The 25997-nt window shown below is 33.5% G+C and overlaps 1 protein-coding gene across 1 annotated transcript in view; it reads right to left on the bottom strand.

Moving 5' to 3' along the window:
* Nucleotides 1–25997, bottom strand: part of DMD (dystrophin) — a 1602346-nt gene that overhangs the window by 826892 nt on the left and 749457 nt on the right. The window lies entirely within an intron of this gene.

The following is a 25997-nucleotide window of genomic DNA, read 5'->3' as shown; positions in this document are numbered from 1 at the left end:
AAATTCTGTTTGCATCGATGTATTTTGCATTATAAACCACGTAAAACTGAGAATTAATTGCTTTCATGGGGAACCCATCAAGAAATCCCTAAGGTAGAGTAATAAATTTTAAAATAATCTATAGCCACTAGAACATTTTTTATGAGGCATTGATGGTGTCAAGCTTAAGTATCTTCTATTCTATCCTGAATGAAATTTTCAGAGTAAATATCAGAAAAATAGATTCATTAAAAAAGAGACTATCATAACCAAGTATGCACAAAAATGTTTTTTTACTGTTAAATAAAAATGGCAATTATTCTCTATTTACCTTTTTTTGAAGATAATCTAGAATTTGTAAAGCAATTAAAATAATATATTACTAAATAAGAACCTTAGAAGATGAAATGTCTGATAACTTGAGATACCTACCGTATTTAAATCTAAATGATTCCCAAATCCTTATGTTACTTACAGAATTAGTCAATATGTAGAACACTCTCCTAATAGATGTGATTCAAATTGTCTAACATTCTTATATGCTCCTCCCCCTTGACTCAATACCAAGCTTATAGTAGACTCCAGTACATGCTTCCCAAATGAAGGAATGAATGCATGTTTTCGGAGACTGAAGCAGATCTCCCTTAGTCCCTTATTCTACATAAATTTCTTGTATTTCTTTTCTTACTTTCATATAAAAGTATTTTAAATACTAGAATTTTTTGTAGTCTACTTTTAGCAATTAAAAGACTCTGTAAATCAGCAAAAATATTAACAAGGTAATTGTTACAGGGACAAGTACCTCTCAACAAATATGAAACTATACAGTTACTGAACTATTCACAAGCTGCCCTGACTATAATCTCCTGAATGCCCATGAAATGTGCTCTAATAAACATGGGATAGTTCCTTGCAACTAGCTGACAATACTCCATTGCTTTCATCTTACTCTTTACCACCTGTTTAGCTCAGCGTTGCATGTGACTGCCACTGCTTAGTAAAAGATACCAGTTATAACAAATTGTGTCTATATTCCTATTAAACCATAAATTCTTTGAGGTCAGAAAGAACATCTTATTCATTGTTGTTTCCTATTGCTTAGTACAATATCTGGTGTATGAGGCTTTTCAATAAGTATCTGTTGAGTGAACTCATAAATCTATGATTAAAGGAAGTGAGGAAAAATAAGACGGAGGAAAGAATGTAGGAAGCAAAGAAGGGAGGAAGGGAGAGAGGGAGGAAAAAAGGAAGGAAGGAAAGAAGAAAGGAAGGAAGGAAGGAAGGAAGGAAGTTTCATCATCATCATGGTATCATTAGTATTGATACTTATCATTGGGCCTTGCAGACATTCAAAGGAATAAGCACGATTTTCTAGGTTTTAGGCAGTGTATAATCTAGTTGAAAAGATTAGAAACAGTTGTGAATGATAATTTGTTATACTATATACAGTAGGATAAAAAGCAAGGTGTTCAATAAATAGTAAGTCAGAAGAGGGATGATCTCAGTGGAAGGATAAACAAAAAGAGACCTCTGGTTCAATTTGGAATTCAAACAATGGATAGGACTAGAGGACATGTAGAGTTAAAGAGTGGTGAGAGTATGGCAGAAGTCAAGGCCTGTCATGGGCAATCTACAAGATCTGGTCAGGAGTATAAAATGGGGGCCTATGTCATTGTATGAGAGCAGGAGTTTAAGGAGAGGTGTGGCCCTGAGGGTATATCATGGTCTGAACAAAGAGAACTTTGCTTTTTATTAAGGAGTTTGCAATTCATTGGAAGGCTATAGGAAATGACTCAGTTTTTAAATACGGGAATGTGAAGGCTGGAGCTGGTTGTGTTTCTGGATAATTCTGAGGTAAAGGCTCTGCCAAATTTAAGCTAATGTTAAGGCAAAGAAACAGGTAAAACAGCCAGTACAGGAGTCTGTAGGTAGGTGTTGAGGCTAACACTAGAGTTTTGACAATGAACCTGAAAGGAAAAGCTAAAAGTAGCATGAACTGTTAAAGATAAATCAACATTGTTTGGGAATAAGCTAGATCATACAAGCATGAGCGACAAGTGAAATGGGAAACACTTTGTCTAAAACATGGTAGTCAGGGAGGCAATTAGAAGGGAAAGATTATGACTCATATTTCTGTTCCCAGTGATATCTAATGCTTACAGCTATTAATTCATACTTTTTAAAAATGAGTAGGACACACATCAAATGTGTGATTTAGCAGTTTTTCTCAAACTTTAATGTGCACAAAAACCTCCTGGAAATCTTGTTAAAGTGCAGATTCTGATTCAGTAGGTCTATGGAGAAGCTAAAATTCTGTATTACTAACCAACTTCAAAAAGATGCTAATATTCTTCATCCAGGAACAACATTTTGAGTAGTAAGGTAATAGAATAAATGCCTTTTGAGTTTTTGCTAAGTAATCAAGAAATTCTTATTATTGGTTATAATGCTATAAAGTAAAGCTGCTTCAGAATTTTTATCTCAGCCTCTTTACTTTGTAGTTTTGATCTTGGCCCTTTCACTTCATGGCTGATGGCTACAGTGACTTTTACAATCCAGTTGTATAACCAACAAGGGTTTTATTATTTCTATCTCCCAAAATAAGAGACAGAATTAAATAGCTAAGAATCAAACAATAATTTAAAATTGTTTGATCTGAATCTCATTTATATAGAATCTCAAATAAGGGCCTTCAGGTTTTTTTAATTTTGTAAAAGAAGAGCTCATTAAATAGTCTATTGTATTTGTATGAAAAGATTTTGTAACCAGGAGAAATATTTACAGTGCATGGTCTACTCGAGGAGAGTTTTCAGTGATAAAGCATAAGAGAGCAAAATAGTGGATCAAAACAGGAAGTGAAAGTTTGTATGTGCAGCTTTACAATTAGCCTCTGAGCTGGAAAAAGATAACATTGGATTTACAAAATTAAATGTAAAATCTCAATCAACTTTATTCACACAGTGAAAAACATAAATTAATTTTAATTCTATAGCTTCTAAATATTTTAAGTACTGAATTATTCATTACCAATAAAATTTCCAAGCTTTGACATCATACTAACATACTGTTGTCATAGGCATCCTTATCTCTTTCTCTGGCAATTAACATCTAGTCTTAGTTTTGTACAGAAAGAAAATCATAATTTATTGGATTATTCATCATAGTTAAAAAGGTTATTGTGTTTTGATTCCAATATTAAAGCATTCATTCTTAATACGGAGTGCATATCAGACTCCCCTAGGGAACTTTGTCAAAATATAAAAGCCCAGAATTCTACCCTAAACCTACTGAATCAGAATCTCTGGGGGAAGGGGTCAAAGGTATACAAAACAGATACACTATAAAAGAAAGTGTAGGCTGGAAACATGTGGAGAGGGCAGAGGAGCAGGAGAACAGGTGGGAGGGGCATGTTTTAGAATTACTGCATTATTGTCAACTTCTTTTATGCTTTGTAAATAGAAAAGTGTTCCTAAATTATAGAAAATAACACTTTTATATATCTAAGTCCTTCAAGTCTGGTCAAATTGGGGGAAGGAAATAGGAAATACAGGCAAGGAAGGAACTGTTACGCTTTTATAGAGGGAAGAATATTAGAAAAAGAAGCCACTACCTTTTATATGAAAACATTACATAAATTTTTAAAGAAGAATATTTGTAAAACTTTCCAGACTGTATGAAAACACAGTAAGTGGAAAATAAAATGTGACAAATGAAGAAAAGGAATAAGATAAGAAGCAGTTATGGGGAATTATACAATGACAAATTAGATGAGCTACGTAGAAGATAAAGAGTCGGCAAAAAAAAAAATCATAAACTAGGGAGCAAAATAGGAAAATAGAAGACATAAAATGTAATTGGGAAAAAAAGATAAAGACAGGGAAATTGAGGAAAGAAAAACAAAATTTCATTGAACAAGTAGGTAAGTCAAGAATCCAATCCTAAAATTTACATGTAATTTTGTTAATGAATTATTTTGAGACAGATTATTCATTGACTCAGTTTACTGATTGATTAAGGGAATATATGTAATAAAATGAATCTTGTGGAGAGTTGTGAAACGGCAGATAGAATTTTATGGGACAATTTTATTAAAATATGGTGCTTTGTCCTCTTTTTCTGTCCTGATTAAGATCATTCTCCTTGTTTCTCCTTGTCAATCTACAGAATTCAAGAGTTTGAAATATAGTTTCTGGTGCTTTTCTCAAAGATAAATTAGACAAGTTTGCCTCTCATGTTAATTCTTAGACTACATAGTCACCATTGTCCTCAGAGATTTTATTAATAATGTACTTCAGAAAATGTCTTTCAACTTTTATCAGATGATGGATTTATTTAAGGAAGCAAAACAAATGGACAAACACCCAAGGCAGGTAACAGGCAAAGCAACAGGACACATTCAACTTTGCCTATCCATGGACTGGGTGATTCTGTCCTGATGGAAGACTTGATTACCCTATGGGAGCATATGATAAGGATAGTCAGAAGGACTGAAAGATGGCTGAAATTTGGGAAATCTAGGAGTTAGAAAAAGGGAGAAAGGGGCAAGAATGGAAGAATAGTATATATATATACACATATATATATATGAATATAAAGGAAGTGTGCAGAAAAACGTGAAAAATGCCTGATAGAAATGGTATTTTTTGAGTCAAGAATGATGATTGTAGGAAGGAAGAATCAAGGTCAGAGGACAAGGAGAGCCCAGAATGAGGATAGCAAGAATCAGGTCTACCTAGTAACTATAAGGTAAAGTCCAAACCTATTTGCACAGCAGGGAGTGTGAAAAGGACCCTGCATTCTCTTCTCCCCTCTGCCTTTGCAGCCTCCTCTCCTGCTGCTCCTGCTCCTCACTTTCAAGCTTAGCTCTAACTCCCAGTAAAACCGAATAACCGTCCTGCTAAGTTTTGTAGGACAAACTCATTACTCATCTGTAATAGTCAGTTTAAATGTTCCCTCTTTCCAGAGGCCCTTTAGGGGCCCCAGGGAAGATAAGTGTCCCTTCTCTGCATAGGTATTTATAAAATATTTCTATTTAGTGTCATTCATATATGTATTGGACTTTATAGTTGAAGATTAAGTAAGACTGAACGAGTCCTTTCTTCTCTTGAACACAAAATATGCCTCCAACTTTGAACTGTCCTACAGATTTAACTTTAGCTAAGGACCTACAAGATCTTCTACTAGTAATTTGCAAACTAAATCAAATTGAAGAGGATCAGCCTTTGTAATAAACAATCAGAAATAAAATGCACCTTTTTAGACTCTTCTTTCTCCTGGTCTCATTTTATTTTCATTTCAGTAAACCTTTATTGGGTTTCACTAATAAAAATGCTGAAACTATATGCATGCTTTTGTTAGTTTGTCACAGGAACTAGAGTTAGAAGGGGGTCTTGTTAGATTTCATCTAATACCCTCTTTCTACTGTGAGGTATAATACTAGATATGCTCATTGGTGCAATTCCCCATCTGCTCCTGATAATGGTTGCTATAAAAGAATAATGAGAATTCCTTCTAAAACTAGAATTAGACCATTTCTTTTCCAAAGCAAACATCCTGACAATGAACTAAAGGAAAATTATGTACAGTAGCAATTTATTTTAATGGGACATTTGCCTAATATCAAATTACAATGAAATTTCCTTTGGATGTGTTTATCTTATTCACATCAGTGATACATACATTCATTATTATCACTGCTATTAATGTGGATACCAAATGAATTCATCATAAAATGCTTTAAGTACTACATGCTTTGTAAAGTTATCTCAGGCTTTTTTTCTTTCTTTTCCAAGAAATGATGCCCTGGACAAAAAAAAAAATCATATATTCCCCAATTTCAAGCAGAGATTCAATGCAGAGGGTTATCAAAAGGAGAAAAAAGTATATGTGTTAGATTTCTGTCTTTGGGGATTTGAAACTGAGGGCTCTAGTTTAAATCTGGCCTCAGACATGTTTTGGCATTAGAACTTTGTGTGTTTAATAATTTTAATGCCTTTAGGTTGGGCATGCATGCATTCTACCACTCTCTGAAGGCATTTGAATCTGTGACCCTTGTTTTAAATAAAACTGTTGTTATAAAGCATAGAATTTTGAAAAGTACATAGGTTTTACTTTGTTAAACCAATGTCAGCCCTCTCTAGGTTCACAGATTTATTTAATAGTCCTTTGCTTCTAAACCATTCACAAAAACTTCAGGAGATATACCCAAGAACATTTAAGAGCTGTTTTTTTCTATTTACTTAGATTTGTTAAGAAAACAAATTGGCCTTTCTCTGATAAAAAGGTAGCTCTTGTCCATGGCCATACTTGTTCTCTTAGTATATGATCTTGGTTATCAAACACATGACTTCAGGCATAAAATTGTTTCTACATAATTACTAGCATCATTTTGAATATGTGAAATATTTCATCATGGAACATATTGCAAATAACCAAAAAAACACTGCTCTTAGGACAGAATATTTAAAAGGAGACATGGGTCATTTAAAATTCCTTATCCCTCTTTTGTCTAGAGGTATTATCAATTTGGAGCCACATAAATATTTATGCAAAAGCCATTTGGTGGGTAGAGGGTGGTACGGTGTGTATATGTGTGTGCATGAAAAAAGCAACAAAATTGTTTTTTAAAAGCAAGACAATGTGCAAATAGAATTGATTATAGACTGGAAATGTTCAATTAAAAGGTCTAATCACATTGGTTCTGAAAAAGTATAGTTCCCTATTGGTATTTTCCATGCCTATCAGATATTTTCATTCCATGAGTCAATTATTTATTGAGCACCTCCTATCAGCTAACCACTGTGCAAGGTGCTGTACATCATTGGCTCCAGGAGGAAGAACTGATCGGAAAAGCTCTGGAGTAGAAATAGGGAAACCAAATAGGAGATATCATGCTAGTTAAGGTGAGGGAAGATTGTAGCTTGGAGTGGGGAATGCAGTGGTAGAAATGGAGAGAAGTGGATGGAACCAAGTGATATTGGGGAGATAAATAAATAGGACTTAGCCATGCACTGGAGATACAAATGAAACCAAGGATATCCATTGGGCAGTTGAAGATACTGGTCTGCTGCTCAGAGGAATAATTAGAACTAAAAATATAACTGAGAACATTATCAGCAGAGCTAAGTCTAAGATTTATAATGGGGGTTTGGCTCTAAATGTGATTGGGTTCTCCATTTATATTGAAATGATTATGGGCAACTTTAAAGCTAGCAATCATTATCCCAATATATTTTGGGACTCTATGAATATTTGCATGATGAATAATTTTGTCATTATTAACCCTTGCTACGTCTACTATGTTTTATTTTCAGTTGCTGGCAGAGAGATTAATTGCTATCATGATGGGTATAATGTAGACAGTTGAGAGGCAGTATGATTCCCCACAAATTTGAAAAAAATAGAATATTGGTTTTATGAAGCTGCTTGTGTTTTCCTACCCTAACTTCTACCCACCCATTGGCAAAAATCAAGGGTCAAAGATGATTTCAAAATATATTAGTGTTGCTTTTTAAGAGAACGGGAATTAAACGTGTTCCTTAAACTCTTTCCATTCTGTTTTCATAGGAGTTTCATGGACTTTTGCTATGGCATATTCTCTAAACGTCTACTTAATGGAGGCAAATTGTTTAATGCAGGTAAGTATTCTCTACAATGTGATTAATTCCAACAAATATTTAGGGTAACTACTCTATATCTGAAGCTTTACAATGATAAATAAGCTTGTATTTTCTTGTCAACACTCTCAATTTAATGGGGGAGAGCATAGCAAGCAAATAACTATATATAATGCTATGTTATATAATAATACAGCTATGGAGACTGCTTTGAGAACAAGATAGATCAATTAATTGCATGATAGTGTGCATGATTGTGCGTGTGTGTGTGTGTGTGTTTGTTGCATGTGTCTGGAGAGAAGGTAAGGAAAAGGAACAAAGAGGTTGTGGTAATTATGATTATAAATGCCTTGAGGACAGTTGGTTTTTACTCTCTATATCACCAGGTATAGTGCTGATCACTGCTTAGCTTAATAATTGCTCAAGAAATATTTGTTGATAAATTGAGCAGAAAACTAGGTAAGATATCACACTCTCTCCTTGATTGGTTTCTCATTTGGGAAAGGTTCAAAAGTAAATTTTTGAAATATATACAACACCTTAGTGTGGAAAAGAGACTTTAAAAAATAACTGTGCTTTATCAAAGTCTCATCTGCTACCACAAATAACAAGTTATCAAGGAAAGGTTTAGTTTCTCAGGCTCTCGAGATTAGAAAAACTCAGAAATACAATAAAGAGGGATAAAACAGATCTCTGTGTCTAACATCAATTAATTGATTTTAAGTATTTAGCTTAGATTACAGAACCCTCAAGACATCAACTAACAATCCACATCTAAGCACACGTTGGGCATCACTAAGCCTTATATGTCCCTCTGGCCAAGTTATGCAGGCATTAAACACAAACTATTCTTTTTTTTTAAGCCTTAATTTCTGAAGTTAGGTTTCTTATTTTCCAACTCATTATCTGTTGTATGGTAATGCACCTTTCCTTCATGGATTTAGATGGGAAGAGGTGATGATAAAAACAATTTTGCATCTCTTGTTGACTGGGTATGTCCTCTGGAAACCAAAAAAATCAGGTACAAGAATTAATTCTATCCCTATTGTCAGCATATTTATACAATTTCAAAAGTCAGTACCTTATTTAATCATTTACAGACCAGAAGAATCTAAAAATAAAACAGCCAGAGGACTTAATTATCCATGTGAATCCCTAAAATGTTAGGGATAGTTGTAAAAAGAGGTGAAGATTATAGTAGGTTTGACTTCCTTTCAATCTAAGTTGTGTAGAGAAAAAGATTCAATTATCAAATGTGAATGCTTTCTAAAATTTTATCTCTAGGGAAGCTTCCCTCTTAAGTTAACACATGGCATTTCAGAATCTTTTCATTTGACTAAAATCTCAAAGAAAACATTTTCAAGCCAACATTAACATCATCCCTGAAACTAGTTTCTCATGTTAACTTCACTATTTGTTTGAATAAAATCTGTATTCTCCCACTCATCAGGCTGGATATTACCAGTTCATCTGTGTTTTCCTCCTTTCATTTTTCCCCCTCAATCCAAGTTGTATCTTACTAATCTTAACTGTTATACTTCTTGCTTAGTTGGTTCCATAATAAGTACTTTCCATCCAGTCTGGTTATTCATTATACTTCATCAACATTAGTGATACATCCTAATTGTTTTTGCTCAAACTTTCACTGCATAACATCCTACACGATCTTGCCAGATTAATCCTCCAGATGAACATTTCTGATGGTGGATTCCCTGCTCGAAAATTCATGCTGAATACTTGGTGCCTGCCTATTGAAGCCCAATTAGCTTAGATAACATTCAAGGACTTCATAGCATCCCCAGGAGAAACCTTTCTAGGTTTTTCAAGATGACTCTCTAATTCTTCATCCATGCTTCAGCACAACTGGACAACTCACACTGATGCCCTGGTCATTCCCCAGACCTTTGCCCATTCTCTGTTTTGCATCATAAATGCACTCATTTTTACTTGTGGAATCCTTTCATTCCAATCCACTAGACCCTGAACTCTATGAGAGGAGGAACTATAACTTTTTCTCATTCTAGTGCCTAGCAAAGTATCTGCTACATGGTAGTGCTCAAGAAAACATTTGTTAAATGAATAAATGAAGATATACATCAAATACTATCTCCATTATGAATAAATTTTTGATTAAATTTACCTATCCTATAAAATCCTATTGTACTTGGACTATGTCTACTTTATGGTGTTTTCATAGTCTATAAAAATTAAATTTCATTATTTTGGTTGGAAGTTTAAGATTCTCTTTAATGCAGGGACATTGACTTCTTTACCATTGCATTTCCCACTGTGATAATCAGTTAAAGTTTTCTGACTAAATGAGTAAATGAATGAATGAGTCTCTTTTATTGGTAGGTTGTGAAATTGCAGAATTTTTGTGCATGTTGAAGGCATCTACAAGAGCATAATGCATGTGGTAAAAATCATGATTAAATTCTATTTCTGTACTTTTAAATACTTAGTAGGCTTCTAACCAAAAAATTAGTGCTGATGGTTCTGAAGAGACTATTGTTAGCAGCTGGTCAATGAAAATTAAAATGTTCAGTACTTCATATTAGTGACAAGGATGCCATGGAGCAGTACTTTTACAAAACTAATGCATTACTGCCTGAGCAGCAACACTGCATTCCAATAGAGTCATCAGAGAAAGTAAGAAGGAAAGAAACAAAACAGGAAAATGTCTCTGTCATTCCCAACCTCCAGGTTATACCGATGACCTCAAAATGATATTACTTTCACCCAATAAGAAGAAAGGCACAGTCTTCAACAGACATGATCTATATGAATGACCAACAAATACATGAAAAGATGCTTAAAATTGTTAGTCATCAGAGCAATAAAATTTAAAACCACTTCATATCCTATAAAATGGCAAAAATTAAAGTGACTGACGAGATCAAATGTTGATTAAGATGTAGAGTAGGTGGAGCTCTCCATGATCACAGTGGATTGAAAAATGGGACAACCACTTTAGAAAACTGTTTGACAGTATCTTATAAAGTTAAATGTTTGACACAGCCATTATACTACTAAGTATTTCCTCAAAATAAATAAAAACATATGCTCACAAAAGACTTGTGCACAAATGTCCATAGCATCTTAATTAATAATAGTCCCAAATCAAAAACAACCTAAATGTTCATCAAAAAGAGAATGAATGGATAAATAGTGTTATATTTATATTACACAATACTAATCAGCAATAAATAGGAATGAATTATACAGTCACAATACGAATAGCCTCAAAAATAATATACTGATCAAAATAGTACATATTGTATGATTCTATTTGTAAGATTCATAAAAAGACAAAATTAATCTATGGTGATAGAAATAAGAATAATTTGTGCCTATAGGGGCTGGGAATTGACTGGAAGGTGGCATGAGGAAACTTTATGAGGTGATGAAAATGTTCTATTCTTTGATTGAGGTGTCAGTTTTATTAGTAAAACCACTTGACCAAACATAGCAGATTGAGCACTTAACATCTATACATTTCCCAGTTCTAGGGACATTCTCCTGTACTTCTTTATGTACCTGCTACAGTCACATCTAACAAGAAAGCATGGAAAGTACATTTGATGGGAGAATTGGAATATTACACAAATCTTGACAGATTGAAATCTGAGTTAAATGCAACAGGTTCAAATTTTATGTAAGAATAAACTCTTCACTGTCCCCCAAATAAATCTGTTTCATTTTACATAAACATTTACTTCAATTAAGAGATAAAAACAGTATCACTTTCAACTACTTAACTCTCCTCACTTACATAATACCTTAGCCATGCCAACAATGAGAACAACCAACAAATCTAAGTTCTTTCTCTCTTACTACACACAGTACATGGGCACTCTTCTTATGCTGGAAGAGAACTAAGACACAGGCTGATTGCTAAACCTCGGTCATTTGCAGTCAGAGTTTGAAAGAATTCAGGAGACTAATCAGGTTATATGGGAACAGACTTAGTGAACCTTCAGGGATATTATACTATTCACCCTATACACAACGATCAAATTGGACTGTCTATAAGACAAGTGGCATCCATCTTTCAGGAAAATGTGTGCGTGTGCAGGCATGCATGCATGATTGTGCGGCGGGATATGTTTATTAGGTTATGAAGGAAAAAATGTAGTGATCCAAGGATCTTAAATTTTAAAAGAGAAAATGGCTCAAGAAGCCTATGAGGCTTTTAAGAATAAACTTTTGACAATACAAGGTCAAATGATTCCAGTCAGTATAAACAATGGGTAATGTCTAATGAGATGCATGCCACTGTACGGGGGGTCCTCAAATGAGCTCAGATTCTAACAGGTAGAATCTGATAATGTTAAAGACAACATTCAGGGCCCTTTTACTTCCATTTGGAGAAAGAAGAGCCAGAAAGATGAAGGTTCACTGATTGGGGCAGAAGGGGGAAGGTTAGGGATAGAGATGACACAGAAAGCAGCACTGTGCAGCTCCTCTTGCTTGTCTGCTCTGTCAAGGAGAATGTTCATCAGACTGGAAAAGGCATAACCGTATGAGGGAAATGAAGCCCAAAATAGGTGAGGGAATTTTAAAAGAGCACCTTGCTGTTCTAAATGAGCTAAAATCTCTGGCCCTGGACCAATTATATTCCAGGGAAATGAAAGAACCTTGCACAATACAGTACTTTCCTGCTGTCAGTGGTCTTTGAGGAACTATATTAACACTGCAGATGGGCAAATGCCATCCCACTTTTTAAACATGGGAAGTGACTGCAACTGCTTTCCATCTATTCCTGGTAAAGAGCATTTCTAGATGATAGAACAAGGAGCAAACAAATACTCCTTAAAAAGACAACATGGAGGCAGATCATTTGTGTTTGTATGACAACTCGTTCTTATGGTGGAGGTGTTTACCTGTGTTTGTGGTTTAATACCTTTGGAGTGTGAAAACTGAATTTCATCATTACAAATAACTTAAAATAACTTTTTTTTTTCAGCTAATAAAATTGTCCCCAGTTCCTAAAATGAAGTATATAAGTACTTCATTGTGTTCTACAAGGAACAGCATGAGGTCCAATTGCCTACAAGTTTGAGGTCCTTTAGCTATTGATGGACAGAGAGAAATCTGGTATGTGAACCACTTTGCATATTTGGCATGGCCACAAGGCATTTCCCTTACCAGAGAACAGAACAGGAGGAAATAAGATTGCAGGGGATTTGAGGAATCTACATAATAGGGAGTCTTCTGAAAAGAGAGGTATGTTGCAACTAGACAGATGAATATTCAGAAAAATGTTAAAGATGATCTCTGAGAAATGACATTATTCTTTATATTTATTCTTTTTGTTTACTTTCATAATTTTAAATGTATTTTTACAATGAAGACGTATACATTTATGATCAGAAAAAATGCTATATTTATTTGGAAAAGAAATAATTTTACCCAAACAAGTTATTTTATCTGATTTTTTCACTCAAGATTAAGAGACTAGACAAAATAGTCTTTCCCAGTTCTGCATTTTAGTTATTTGAAAATAATATTTTTAAATAAGGTTATTTTATCTACCATGGTATTAGCACCTGAAAGTATAATTTACTACTATATTTGCATAAGTAGATGTTATTTATATGCTTTATGGGTATAGCCATGTATAGTAAGCAAAATGTATCAAAAACCATAAATAATATTTTACCACTTCTCAAGTAACATTCTAATGTTACTCTTCTAATTAGAAGAGTAAATTTTTCTAATGCCATCATTTCATAGCTTTCTTTAATGGTATTTTTCTACATATTAGTTTTGAATAATGAACTATCTAGGGAAAAAGATTGTTAAAAGTTCCATAGGTTTAGTTTACTTGATGTCCTATGAACATTCTGTCTTTTATAAAAACAGAGACAAACATTCAAATGAAGACAAATTAGAATTATTAAGACAAAAGTACTGTAGGGCAATAGGTGTAAAGAGCTCTAATTTTGTTCTGACATTCAGAATAAAAAGGTAGTAAGTATTGTCATGATGTGAAGCTAGTCCCTCAAAACTCCCATTCTACACCATTTTTTTTTCCATATTTACCTTCTTTTTTCTTATCCTTGGCCTTAATATAAAACTTCAGTTTGTATCTCCCCTGGTTCCAATTTTTTTCTATTAATATTTCATTTTATAGTTTGAAATTTTGTTATACACTGGCTCAAATCCTTTGTGGATTGAAGAAGGATATAAATCAATAAAATGTAAAACTCAATTTACTCCTTTATATAAGCACTTTAGATCTTTTAATCAGTAAAGACAAACAAATAAGGTTAGCTTTGTATTCTACATTTAAAGCAATATCTCATTCCCAATGTGAAAATAACATTGTAAGGAAAGAAAAAGGATCAAACTGAGACATTTACAATACGTTCCAAATACAGCAACAACAACTTAAGTGTCTACCTACTCATCTTTTCTGGTGTGATCTTTTGTTAAAAATCAGGAAAGGCATTTACCATATAGAAATTTTAATCATGTCAAATAGCCCAAGACATTAATCATACCATTTAAGAGAATAATTACAATTATATTATTGTGATAATATCTTAATTTTATGTACTTTATAAAGTGCTATCCAGACAATTATTCCATTTGCGACCCACACAAATTGTGAGGTAGGGAAAAGTGTGTTATTATTCCCATGTTATAGATGAGGAATTGGGGGCTTTAGACTTGTCCAAGTTGTCCTGCAGGTATAAGACCAAGGACCGGGCTCCAGATTGTCACCACATTTCAGTAAGATTCCCATTCTTGGTACTAACTCTTTTCTAACTCAAGTACTTAGATATTAAAGAAATATGCAGAGACATGAAAAGTAGAAACTATACAAAATTGGGCAAATTGTATACATATTTAAATTATTATAAAAATAATAACCCAATGTTTCATTATTAAACCCATTTTCCTTGGGAGAAAAAGATTATTTGATACTGACTGTTCTAGGAAAGACCTACTTGGTCTTTCCATTTTGACAATGCTGATATATTCAATTAAATGTAATCATTATGTAAAAAAATACAATGTGGATGAAAAGAATGAGAAATACCAACTCAGAATATGTTTGAGGCTGATTTAAAGAGGACTACATCATTCCTAGGTTAGATTATGTGCTTCTTGTAAAGCTACTATATTAGAATGTCATGCTGACATGATTCTTGATAATGTATTTAATGGTAAAAGTAGGCATAGTGAAAATTTGTATAGAGTTCATCACATCTAATTTTCTGTTTTCCTTTGAAACAAGAAGGTGAATGATGCAATTGTGGTATTTCTGCTGTTAAACCTAATGAAAATTCTGTCCACTATCAATCAAACAGATCTTTTTTGTTGTTGTCCAAACAAATATACTCAAAAGTAATTTATTTTTATTGAAAAGTCCTGTACTAACATGATGAAAAAACACAAACAAGGCTCTAATTTCGTTCAGATGTGATTGCTGGCAAGATATATGAGTACACTGGAAGGTAGGGGAAGGTTTTTTCTTACACTTATATAATTCAGGTTATGTAGACAAACCAGGTGTTGTACAAATGAACAGATCTTTAAACTAGCATGTTTCAATAAATATTAATAATATTGGCCAATCTTCAGAAATGAATATCACATTACCTTCTTCTCTATAAAAATACAAGGTTGAATGGGGCTCATCTGAAATGTTGCTGCAACAATGCGATGTCTGCCCTGGCCATCAGTAATGTGGGATGATTTGTCTTAATGTGTTTTTACAGTAATAGGCCATACTGCATTAATGACAGGACAACAAACCACATTGCAGGCCATGAAAATCAATGATATATGAATAATAATTTCATTTTCCAAGTATTTAAAATTCACATTCTCTTTTGAAGATCACCATAGAAGTAGAAACAATGTGAAAGAATACACGTGGTAATAAGTTACTAGATTTCTTTCAAAAAGATAATTCATAAAAATAGAAATCAAGAACTCAGAAGGGAACCATTCATAAGCATTAGAAAATTTATCTTCCGCCATTCTCAATTCAGCATATGAAGATAATTTGTTTGAATCTCTGCCGTTCATAACTGAGAGAGAGAAACAATACTTAGGCATGATGGTTTAGTGTTCTTTGCACATAGCAACATTCTTCACTTGCCAATTTTAATAATATTAACTATCCCCAGAATGGATGGTTACATAGCAGAAATTGCTTTGAAAAATTCATTGTTTTTAAAATAATTTAAAACTCAACATTTAGGAAAATATTTATATTGCCTCTACATGATAGCCTTTGGGTGAGTATTGATTAACTTGATAGAGCTCTTACATGCTTACACACTGACATTTAGATTTTAATTTACAACTGCCACGAACACTTTATTTCTAGGTCTTTAAATGTACAGAATTTCTTTTACTATAAGAAATATAGTAAACATTTGTCTATAATACTAAGCAGATTAATTACATTGTTCAATAAATATTTATTGAGTGCACTGTATCCTGCATGAGACAGTTCCGGACCTTATGGCATTTCAATCTGAGCACAAACAACAAACAAACAAGCATATACATACACACTCAGCAAATACAAATTGTGATAAGTGCTGTGAAAGAAAAACATGGAATTCTATAAGAGAGACTAATGGAGAAAATGCCCAATAATTGGACAATTGTTAGCTTATGTTATAACTTTAGACTAAATGGCCTGGAAAGGCTTTGTGGATGAGGTTATTGAAATGGGAGGTATTCAAAGAATGATAGAATTATATAGCCTCCAGATGGAGGAAATAGGATGTGTGAAGTCACCTAGTAAGGAAAGAGCTTGATATGCCTGTACAAAAAGAAGTTGAAAGAAAACAAGAATGGCTGAGGCCCCCTGAATAAACAAGAGGGAGACATGAAATGAATTTAATTAAATGTACAGATTCATGTACAAGGATGGCCACCTCAATGACCAAAATTTGAAAATGATCCAAATGCCCAATAATTGGAGAATAATCAAGTTAATTATTTATAATCATATTTGCGATCTTGTTATACTACATTGCATTTTAAAATGAAATTAAGAATTTATAATCATTAATTAAAATATTAGGGAAATAGTAAATAAAATGATAAAATTATATATACAATACTACTTTTTTATTTCAGCTTATTATGGGAGTACAAAAGTTTAGGTTACGTATATTGCCCATGCCCCCCACCCCCCCCCGCCGAGTCAGAGCTTCAAGCGTGTTCATTCTCAAGACAGTGCACATCGCACTCATTATGTAGGTATACACCCATCCCCTCCCTCCACCCCTCACATCTGCCCAACACCCAGTTGGTGTTATTCCCAAATGTGCACTTAGGTGATGATCAGGGAAACCAATTTGCTGGTGAGTACATGTGGTGCTTTAAAATACTACTTTTTAATAGAACAAAATTGAAATAACATAAAAAGATTGAAAGCAAAGGTAAAAGCTATTAACAAAAGCAATATATGGGGGAAAAACTACGGGTGTTTTAATTTCTTAAACACCTGTCTCCATTTTCAAACTTTTATAAACTGAACTTTGAAAATTTTAAGTAAAAATGAAAAATAAAATACAACTGCCTGTTGTCAAATATTAAAAATAAACTTAAATGGACATAAAATTAAAGCTATAGCATTCCTGTATGCATATGCATATTGAGAAAAATATTCAGTGACACAAAGTGTTTGAATCCTATTAACTATGATAGAAATGGGATGTGTCTAAATGCATGTGTGTGAAGAGGAAGGTCATCTTTATCAATGTATCTATATCTACCTGTTTATCATTTATCTATCATCTGTGTATCTGTTATATATTAATATCTGTCATCCATCTGTGTATCGTGAGTAGAAGACATTTAAAATAATATTTCTTATAAGCTATTATCTGAAATCACTATTGAATCACAAAGCTCAGCATGATTTGCCAAAAAATTTAGACCTTTATTTGTATTCATAAATGTGGAAGGTAAATGGTTAAATGAGCATTTGGCACAAAGATTTAGCTGACCACTGCTCTTAAATCCATTTGCTTATCACCTTCCCTTGGCATAAGAAAAGAATGGCAATGTAAAGCCATGTTCAGATATTCTCTTCTTTATCCTTAAAAGCTCTCCCTCTGTATTATGTCTATCCTGCCTTATGCAAAACCACCATTTTTTTTAACAGAGGTGACATTAATATGAATAGAACTAATTATGTGGATAAAAATATTTTAATAGTAATTGTCACCTACTCTTTATTTTCTAGCATACACCTAAATAACTAATTTCTAAAAAGCACATATATACTGCCTTGTTTGAGAAAATAGTAAGCTATATATAAAAATCAGACTAAATAAAAAACTTATTAGATAATTACCTAAGTTTAAGAGAAATTTTTGCTTTATCATGTAATGGCAGGTGATTGATTTGACACAAAGTCCAGAAGAGTAAGATTTAGAAGACACAACAATTTTTCCATTTATCAGCAAGTCACTTGATTGCCTTCAGTTTACTAATTTGTAAAGTTTAATATATAATAATATTAATAATAGCACCTACCACCTGGAGTTGTTATGTGAATAAAAAATATGAGTGGGTACCTGGTTCTCACATTTTAATTTCTGTTTTTTTTTTCTGCCCCGTTATGCACTGCTGATAAGAATTAGCTTCTCAAATTTTACACATAAATTTTTTTCAGGGCCAGTTTTTATTCTGAAATGTGAGTTACTGGCAGAAATTGCTGAGGCTGGTGAATCTGGCATTGAATTGCAAATAATAATTACCTGTTGTCCTTATTAGATACTGATTTGATCCAAAATCACTGCAGTATTACAAGTTACTCATTGTCTTTTAATCAATTTTTAAAGATTTTGGTTCCAGCAAAGAGAATAACAAATGTTGATGTAGCTAGCTTTCCAAGGCAATGCTTGGTTTTGGTATTGCTAAGTAACCATTCAGACTAAGTTTTCCCCTCATACATGCTTGCAGTAGATCAGAAATGTTTTTCCATGCCTCTAATATCAATGAATGGGTTTTTGACAAGCATAAGTTTTTTCTGGATCAGTTTTCTCCTTCTGTGAAATGGCAAAATGCTTGCTATATTATGCAAAAGAGAAACTTAGCCCTGCATGAAGGCAATCACTTTGTGCCCTTAATTAAAGAAAAGCAATGGTAACAAGAACTAGGCCAGGTACCAGAGCCTGTCTGTATTGGCCCAGCTTCTGCTATAGCCAGATACGCACATCTATCCCGGGTAACATTCAGTCCATGGAAAGTGGCTTCCTTATTACTGAGAATTACCATTATAATCAGGATGATGTTTCTAATAATGGGCTTTTGACTATGAAAAGTCAAAAATCAATCAATCAATCAATCAGTCCAAGAACAACAGTGAAACAAATGTCTGGAGTTTTTAAAATTATGCCTAGCTTTGAAAGAACTCTATTGTGACTGAACAGCTTTGGGCCACCCAATTGATCTTTAATGCATTAAACAAATTCATTTAATTTGGGGGCATCTTAGTGGCTTTCAGGAAAGTGCTAAATGGACATTTATAAAAACGTAATAGAGAACAAAGTCTTCTAAGAAATATACATTATTATTTTATAAATAGTCCTAGTGTTCTGTTTGTATTTTTCTCCCCTTCTGTATATGCATAACAACATTTCCATTTGCACTAAGACAAGGTACTCTGAGGTATTTTTCCAGTACAGTGGATGGATAGTAACTATGGAGAGTTCTATACATTCATCTCAATGATTAAAATCAATTTGGCATTATGCTTTCATTAGAAGATACATACAAAAAATGGCTTTTGAATAAACTTTTTGGTGCCAAGTGTCTTCACAATATAAGTGAGAGATATGAAAATATACTGCAAGAAACTTCTTTTATACAAAGTCTTTGCCATTTTTTACTTTTGTCAACTGAACGCTTCACAGTCCTTTTGGGTGAGCTTTTTACATTATTTGAAATGTTCTTTTACTAGAAAGTTCATTCAAATAGCTCCTCCTGGAGTTAACTTTAAGGCATTGTTTTGAAATACATATTTTCTCCCTAAAGCATGTCTATTGTTATCCATACCTACAGAGTAGCAAATAAGTATGTGCTAATAAGGTACAATGTTCTGTTTGTCGATGCATATTATTATAGTCACAATACTAGCTAAGGGACTATACTAATGTTAAGGTTACCCTTATGATATAATGATACCTGTTATTTTCCTTTCTTTAATTTTTTTAATTTTCAAATTTTTTACTGAGATATAATTCACATATCATAAATCTCACCCTTTCAAAGTGTACAATTCAGTGGTGAGAGTATATTCACAAGGTTTATATTTGAAATATTCACAAGACTCATATTCAGTGTATTCATAAGGTGAATGATGCATTCATTAAGTTTGTGGGCATTTCACAAGAAATGATACACATAAACACAAAGTAAAATTGTGATTATGAGAAAATGGTATGGTAAGTTAAGCAATAGATTTAAAACAAATGGCTCAATTACTCATATTCGTGTGGTGCAGTTTTCATAGTGCCAATATTTCCTCATATTAAATGACAACAGCATTAATAACTCATGGAAGCACGTGTTTACTGAATTCCTACCATGTTTAAGGCATTCTACTAAATCTGAATTTTATTAACAAAATAAATATAAAGTTAGATTATTACTCTCTAGAAGTTTAACACTATGTTAGGAAACAAGATATAAGTACATAAAAAGTTAAATAAAGTTTTAAATAAATGTGCAAGGCAATAGAAGACAGTCATTTGGTAGTACCAGATTAATTTCCAAATTGATTATACAGAAAAAAATATTGTAGTTCAGAGGAGAGAAAAAATTCTCTCCAAGGATGGCAAAGAAAAGTTCTACAGAAGAGTAATGTGTAAGTTTTCCTGAAAACCAAATGTATTTTGAGAGTTGATGAGATAGGCTGGCTGGCATGTATAAGAATTAAAAGGAAAAAAAAAGAATTAAAAGGTAGAAAAAACACAGGTAGGTTTACGAGAGCATAATATTGAGATCATATCCAAATAGGCCTTGAATACCAGGAAGGGTGATTTTGTAACAGATCTTATAAATGAAGGGGATCTACTAAAGGTTTTAAGCAGACAAATGTCATGATAAAAGTGATTTTTATGAAGTATCTTAGGCAGGTGGGAGGAGGTAGAAGGGGATGGGTAAATTCCCAACTAATAGGTGCGGCGCATGATGTCTAGGGGATGCACACGCTTGAAGCTCTGACTCAGATGGTGCAAAGGCAATATATGTAACCAAAGCATTTGTATCTCCATAATATTCTAAAATTTTTAAAAAGTGATTTTTATGGATGATCACATTATTACAAATGTATTGGAAAGGAGAATGTGAAGGCAGAGAGACCAGATCAGAAGCAATTACAATGCAAGGTATTATGACTTTTATCTAAGAAAGAACTTAAAAAAAGCGGTCTTGAGAAATAAAAGCATGGCCTGCAATAGAAAAGAAAGAAGGAATTTGAACCTTGAGAGACTAGAAGAAGTGGGAAGTCAATTGATGGGGTGATTTTGTTGGTCATATAGAAATTGCAGTAATAGAGAGATATAGAAATGTGATGTCCTCTAGGAGCATTTAAATGCAGGAATGGTAGTGGGACTAGAGATAAAGGTTGAAATAGGGATAAACAAGTGGGATTGCCAAAGCCAAGAGATTGGATGAAACCAAAGGTGAGGTCAGAGAGAGAAGAAAACAGTAAGCTTGAACCAAGGATTTAGAAATATGATAGGAATAAACAACTAAGACTATTACAGAAGGTAAAAGGTTACGGGGTTTTAAAAAGAAGAGGCATAGTGGCGGTATTGAAAAAGATCAAGTGGCAGAGAAGTCAATAAATTTGGCAATTACGTTAGCTTTGATTTTGAAAGTTCATTCTATAACTATTTAAGGAGTGCCTGCTATGTGCCAAGCATTACTCTAGGTGCTGAGGATACAGCAGTGAGCTTTCATGGAGCTTAGATTAAGTGAAGAATATCGAAAATAAACAACTAAGAAAACAGATGTATGATATCATTAGATCAAGAATATGAAAAAACTTAAAATGCACTGTAAGGGGATGGAGAGTGAGAACAGAAGGGGATTATGGTGTCATGGTAGTGGGAGCAAATAGATACTTCTGAGGGAACTTGGGGGTAATGACTGTGCATACCTGAAGGAAGAAGGTTGAATTTCAATAGGAGGAATTGAAAGTAATCTATATAGAGAGGATATTGAAGGATTTATGTTGGAATGAATTATGGTTTTGTGTAGCTAATGTTTTTTAAAGAATAGACTGGCATATACTCTTGATAAAGAGCTAGTAGTGAAAGAAGTTTTGAAGACATTTAATATTAGGAAGGAAGAAATTAAAGTTGTGAAAGAATGTGCTAAAATTAGGGCATTGCCTCCATGGGCAGACCATTAAAACTGTCCGGAAATGTCAAAGGCACTATGAAAAATCCTCGACAGTAGTGCTACATTTCTGAATCAATCCTACATCATTGGCTCTAAATATGCAATGTATTTTTATTTTTAATTTTATTTTAAATGATTTTAAAATGTGCATACATATAATTTAAAATAGCTGCCTAAAAATTATCATACACAGTCCTTCTTTTCTCTTTTGCTTGGATCACCCTTTTCCTACTTCAGCCACATCAAACTTTCCCCTGTTAAGATAATCATATTATATGTATCCATATTTTTTGTGCTTAGAATTTTTTCCAATTTAATCACGTAGAACATATTTTTACACATAAAAGTCATGTGCATATTTATATAGGATTGTATTTTAAAATACAATTGGTAATTTATTACACATACTTTTATACATGTGATTTGTGTAATCAATGTTACCTGTGTTAATGCCTCCCAGTCAACAGGTAAATCTCAAATTCATACTTTTTAATAGGTGCATAAGAAAGGGTCTACGCTTAGATGTTCTAAAATTTATTCAATGATTTTTCCTTTTTTTTACATTATGATCAGTGCTGCAATATTTAATATCCATGTATATGTATTTCTTATGTACTAGGATTTTTACTCCATAAGTAGGGTCCCAAGATGTAGATTGCTGTGCACTGTACATTTCTATCTCTGTATTCTATATTTTCACCCTTACCCTACGTGAAAAGCCATTTTTTCATACTTTAGACTCCAAGGCCTACTTAAATATCACAAAATACATTTAATTTAAAATATCTTTCTAGCCTCAGAATTTTCAATGCACTTTGTATAATAATTATTTATACCATATTCTATATCTTCTCCTTAGCATTTTTTGAAAGCAGGAAATATGTCTAATATAATTTTAACTCCTCATACATGCCTAGCAGTAAGCATTTCTCATAGAAGCCAAAAATACAAATGGACTTCTTGATATCTATAATATTTTAAATACCACTTTTGATCAATTTTTAGGAAACAAACATAAGAAATATATTCTTTCTTTTAGAAAACTGTCTTGATCTATGCATCCTAAGTTTCTGTATAATTTCTTTCAGATTTAAGATTCTAGTAGCTTTTAATCATATATTGATGATTGCAAAAAATAGTTTAATAAGAGAGCTGTGAAAAGATTCATACTCAAGTACCTAGCCTTAGTTGTATAGCTATAAAATAAATTTATAACATTAAAATATGTTACTAAAAATATTACAGGATATAATTTTGGTCTTTCCCCTTTTTTCTTAGATATTATACTTTTGTGGGGCAAAGCATGAGAAGAGATGGACATGAATTGAGAATGAAACTAGAAATAAATTAAAATTCTTTAGCAATGTAAAAATCAATCTTATTGGTCTTATAAGAGGGCATTCTCCTTTGTGATAACCAAAAGTCCACAACACAAAACCAGCCAATCTCTTGGGAGAATGTATAAGTTTGGGGGAAATCTAATTATGTTTTATTTGTAGAAGGTATCAATATGGCAGTACTTCCCAAGTTCAATTCAATCACAAATGTGAAGAACAGATTTGCATTTACATCTAAGCAGAAGCGCGGTGGATTAAAACGATTTCAATATAATTTAGCCATCTCTTTGTCAAAATAGGGCATTCATTGAACATAATGACACTCAAGGCCATCCTTCCAATAAATTACCCTATAAAAGTTCCATAAAATTTTAATATGGTACAGGTTGGGGAATATAGGTAATTAAATGTGTTGTAGAGGTAGAAAGAAGACCCTGGGAAAAGTAAAAGATTGTAATTAAGAGGTGAAAAAACAATTCTGAAATAAATAGATTATTTTAGGAAAATCTTATCAGTATGCTAATCACTTTAGTTCCCTTATCATAGGAAAGAATCTTAAATAGGTTCTTGGGCCAATGATAGCCAACTCCTTGGCGTTTTCAGAGGCTAGGAGTTTCATGACAGACAGGCTCTAAACCTTGATTACTTTTCTAATAAGAACATTGTTGCTTGTCAATCTCCAATCTTTTTAATACACTAATGTCAGATGGAAACAGAATCGACTCCTGGATGGCAAGCAAGCTGCACTGGGATTGGGTAAGGCTAGAAACCATCATCTGCAACATAGAGATAAGCAAGGCTGAATTCTCTCTGGCCCTTTGAGACTGTATTATGTGAAATGAAGAATTTACAAGCAGAAACAGTAGCTAAAAATCTCATTATTAATGACTTTTGAGTAGCCATGGTTTCTGGTTTTTCATGAATCTATCAGAGACTTAATGACGGGAATGCAGGCACAAAAAAAATTATAGCAAATAAACAGAATCTGGGACTAAAATAGGAAAATGTAACTGTGTCTTGAAAGCATTTGCGATATTGGCTGAAAGAGTGAACTGTACAGGGTTTGTTTAAACAAAAGTTATGTAAATCTTTGCTCAGCTGGTTGTTCAGGAAAATAAATGGAAGCAAACAGAGGAAAACAGACCACAGCCTGGAAGAGTTTGTCAAGAATGATAACAGGCATTCAAGCAACGGGATTTAAAATGATAGTCCAGCCTCTGTAAATAATGCAAGCTCTTCAGAATGCACTAGAGACCCAACTCGACAGTCTGATAATTTTAGCTAAAAACCTGCTATTCCCACCACGAGACTCCATAAACTAAAGAAGAAAGCTGAGGGATTTTATACACCCAAAATGCCAACTGTTAGAAGCGTGGGAAACCTGGCACCTTTAAATCTCTCTGATTTTATCCCTTAGTTGCCCATGACATTGCCTGGGAGATTTTGCAGCACTTAAACTGGGATAAGGAAGACAATTAAAGCATCTCCGTTTTTGTCTAACCATGCTAAAAATAGGAGTGACAGGTCTGAAACAAACATTTTGTACCACTGTATGCAAACAGAACTCAGTTGACAAAATACAAAGTAAAATGACTAGAAATGAGCTAAAGATACAAAAGCAAGTTAGGAAAAATTCCCAGAACACTGTCCCTTCCCTCCTAAATATTACTACCCCCATTGAAACCCGCTAACATCAATAAAATAAAACAGTTGAGAAAAATATTCTTAAAGAGCCAAAACTAATAAACCCATGCATCATCTGGAAAACAATCTGGCAAGAGGCCTTCTTTTCTCATTAACCTTCTGTGAGCTCAGCACCTGACAAGGCATGGGGCTGCTCCCCCAGAGATGGGATTCCCACTGACACAGACTAACTCAAGAAAGATTGGCCTGAAGTTGTACATCAGTCATGTGCACAACAACACTGGAGCATCATTAGCCTTTGGAAACTGTTTTATTCCAAGTTATAAAGGAGTAGGTACCGGCTTTATATTTGACCTTACCACTCCAGATTAACCGCACATGTATAGGGAAATGAATTTCTCCCTGTCAATCTCTTCATTGCAATCTTGTGACCACAAAACCACAATGGAACTGCACTAACAGGTTTATAAGACCAAGTCAGGAAATCCACTTGTCATCTGGTTCTCGAAGGAAACTCAGGAGACATTAAAGAACTCAAAGGGGTCATGGTCATTTCTTCAAAACTCCAAATACTTGTTTGGTAATGATGATGAATTATGAGCCATCTGGGCAATATAAGAAGGCAGCACTGGTTTATCTTCTTCCCTTAAGTGCTTCTCAGCTCACTTGTGAGTCTGGGGAGAGGAAGGCATTCCTGAAATTCCAAGTTATCCCTCTCTCTCTCTCTCTCTCTCTCTCTCTGTGTCTGTTTGTCTATGTAGGTGTATAAGTTTTTTTAATTTTGCTTTCATTTATTTAAATATTTACTTATTCATTTATTGCAGAGGGGCAAGAGGTAGTAAAATAAGTCCTTGTGGTGAGAAATGAATTAAAAAATTTGAAAATCACCAGTGAATACTCTAGTGGCTGAAAGGACAGACATCTTAGCATAATGAATGCATTAGAAACAAGAAAGAAAAATATACAAGTGTCAATAGGTTTGCAGGATTATGGCTAACTTTATTTGTCTTCTGTATACTTTCCT

The sequence above is a fragment of the Eulemur rufifrons genome, chromosome 30 (genome assembly GCF_041146395.1).
Source record: "Eulemur rufifrons isolate Redbay chromosome 30, OSU_ERuf_1, whole genome shotgun sequence".
NCBI lineage: Eukaryota > Metazoa > Chordata > Mammalia > Primates > Lemuridae > Eulemur > Eulemur rufifrons.
The sequence above is the reverse complement of the archived record's forward strand: the minus strand, read 5'-3'. Positions and strand labels throughout refer to the sequence as shown.